We start from the raw sequence: 3,064 nt of genomic DNA, 5'->3' as shown, positions 1-3,064 counted from the left end.
CCCCTTGGGTGTGTGAGCTCAGCAACAACAACGTGGGCATTATTGTGTACACACACAGTGTGTGTGTGTACACTGTGTGTGTGTGTGTACACTGTGTGTGTATGTACACTGTGTGTGTGTACACTGTGTGTACACTGTGTGTGTGTACACTGTGTGTACACTGTGTGTGTGTGTACACTGTGTGTGTGTGTACACTGTGTGTATACACTGTGTGTGTGTGTACACTGTGTGTGTGTACACTGTGTGTGTGTGTACACTGTGTGTGTGTGTGTACACTGTGTGTGTGTACATTGTGTGTGTACACTGTGTGTGTGTGTACACTGTGTGTGTGTACACTGTGTGTGTGTATACTGTGTGTGTTCACTGTGTGTGTGTGTACACTGTGTGTGTGTACACTGTGTGTGTGTACACTGTGTGTGTACACTGTGTGTGTACACTGTCTGTGTACACTGTGTGTGTGTGTACACTGTGTGTGTGTGTACACTGTGTGTGTACACTGTGTGTGTGCACTGTGTGTGTACACTGTGTGTGTACACTGTGTGTGTGTACACACTGTGTGTGTGTACACTGTCTGTGTACACTGTGTGTGTGTGTACACTGTGTGTGTGTGTACACTGTGTGTGTACACTGTGTGTGTACACTGTGTGTGTGTACACACTGTGTGTGTGTACACTGTCTGTGTACACTGTGTGTGTGTGTACACTGTGTGTGTGTGTACACTGTGTGTGTACACTGTGTGTGTGTACTGTGTGTGTACACTGTGTGTGTACACTGTGTGTGTATACAGTGTGTGTGTGTACACTGTGTGTGTGTACACTGTGTGTGTGTACACACACACACACAGTGTACACACACAGTGTACACACACACAGTGTACACACACACAGTGTACACACACACAGTGTGTACACCGTGTGTGTGTACACTGTGTGTGTACACACACACAGTGTACACACACAGTGTACACACACACACAGTGTGTACACACACACAGTGTACACACACACAGTGTGTACACACACACAGTGTGTACACTGTGTGTGTGTACACTGTGTGTGTGTACACACACACACACAGTGTACACACACAGTGTACACACACACAGTGTACACACACACAGTGTACACACTGTGTGTGTGTACACACTGTGTGTGTGTACACTGTGTGTGTGTACACACTGTGTGTGTGTACACTGTGTGTGTACACTGTGTGTGTGTACACACACAGTGTACACACACACGGTGTACACACTGTGTGTGTGTACACTGTGTGTGTACACTGTGTGTGTACACTGTGTGTGTGTGTGTACACTGTGTGTGTGTACACTGTGTGTGTGTACACTGTGTGTGTGTACTGTGTGTGTACACTGTGTGTGTACACTGTGTGTGTGTACACTGTGTGTGTGTGTACACTGTGTGTGTGTACACTGTGTGTGTGTACTGTGTGTGTACACTGTGTGTGTACACTGTGTGTGTGTACACTGTGTGTGTACACTGTGTGTGTGTGTACACTGTGTGTGTACACTGTGTGTGTGTACTGTGTGTGTACACTGTGTGTGTACACTGTGTGTGTGTACACACTGTGTGTGTGTACACTGTGTGTGTGTACACTGTGTGTGTGTACACTGTGTGTGTGTGTACACTGTGTGTGTACACTGTGTGTGTACACTGTGTGTGTGTACACTGTGTGTGTGTACATTGTGTGTGTGTACACTGTGTGTGTGTGTACACTGTGTGTGTACACTGTGTGTGTGTACACTGTGTGTGTACACTGTGTGTGTGTACACTGTGTGTGTACACTGTGTGTGTGTACACTGTGTGTGTACACTGTGTGTGTGTACACTGTGTGTGTACACACACAGTGTACACACACAGTGTACACTGTGTGTGTACACTGTGTGTGTACACTGTGTGTGTGTATACACTGTGTGTGTACACTGTGTGTGTGTACTGTGTGTGTACACAGTGTGTGTGTACACTGTGTGTGTACACTGTGTGTGTACACTGTGTGTGTGTACACTGTGGGGGGACGCAGTCATCTCAGTCAGTTGACCAATGGCATCTTTTCATCAATTTATTATTTCCCAAAAAATGTTTTTCTTTTTTGTTTTCTATTTGCGTAACTTTACTGAAAGAACCAAGAATATGGTAGCACATTCTCTATTTATGGCAGAGGTTCAAGGTTCAAATCCGACAGACACATCTGGCTACCCCAGTAACATTCACCACAATATGCGCAGTCTGCTTCACGGCAGCTGTAAAACAGCGTTGTGTCATTCACAACGCACAGGTCATTGCATATTCTTAGTTTTTTCGGTAAAGTCACGTTGAAGAGAAACAACAAAATAATAAAATATATATAAAACAATAAAAAATTCTCACGACGTTTCGACCATAACTCAAACGGTCATCTTCAGGTGTGTTGGTTTGCATAAATTTATTTTTAAACGGCGCATTTATTTATTTATAAAAAACGTTAGCGTCACGCGCAGCGATTGGCAGTTTACCCAGGACTAGTCCATCTATATTTTGAAAAGAGGAGGGGGGAGACGAAATTTTTTATAATGTATGCTGTCTGAAAGCCACTGTAAGCGTGAACAATCAATTAAGAACTGAAATGGTTTATCAAATCTTTCCAATGATTGCTAAGATATAATCCATCTTCTCGGTTGAAATTGTCTCTGTGCTTGTATATGTGGATAGCCTCATGAACGAATCTCTCATGGAAGCCAGATGGCTTACAAAGAACCTCTGTCTTGGAAAAGTCAATGGCATGTGAGCCTACTGAATTAGAACAATGATCTGCTACAGCCGAGGTGTTGGTCCTACCGTGTTTAAGGTCTGCTTTGTGTTCACGAATGCGGTCCGAGACATGGCGTTTGGTTTCTCCAATGTAACTACTACCACAGAGGCAACTTAGTTTGTAGACACCGGGTATTGTATGTCCGGAATCACATCTTTTACAGACGGAACCAGATCACGGATTTTATGTAATGTGTTGAAACGGACCTGGATCTTGTGTTTATTCAAGATTTTGGAGATCTTTTTTGTGATCCCAGCAATGT

The sequence above is a fragment of the Petromyzon marinus genome (assembly GCF_048934315.1).
Source record: "Petromyzon marinus isolate PM22_M1 ecotype Great Lakes invasive population chromosome 78 unlocalized genomic scaffold, UKy_Petmar_22M1.pri1.0 chr78_unloc.1, whole genome shotgun sequence".
In the NCBI taxonomy this organism is placed as follows: domain Eukaryota; kingdom Metazoa; phylum Chordata; class Hyperoartia; order Petromyzontiformes; family Petromyzontidae; genus Petromyzon; species Petromyzon marinus.
The sequence above is the reverse complement of the archived record's forward strand: the minus strand, read 5'-3'. Positions refer to the sequence as shown.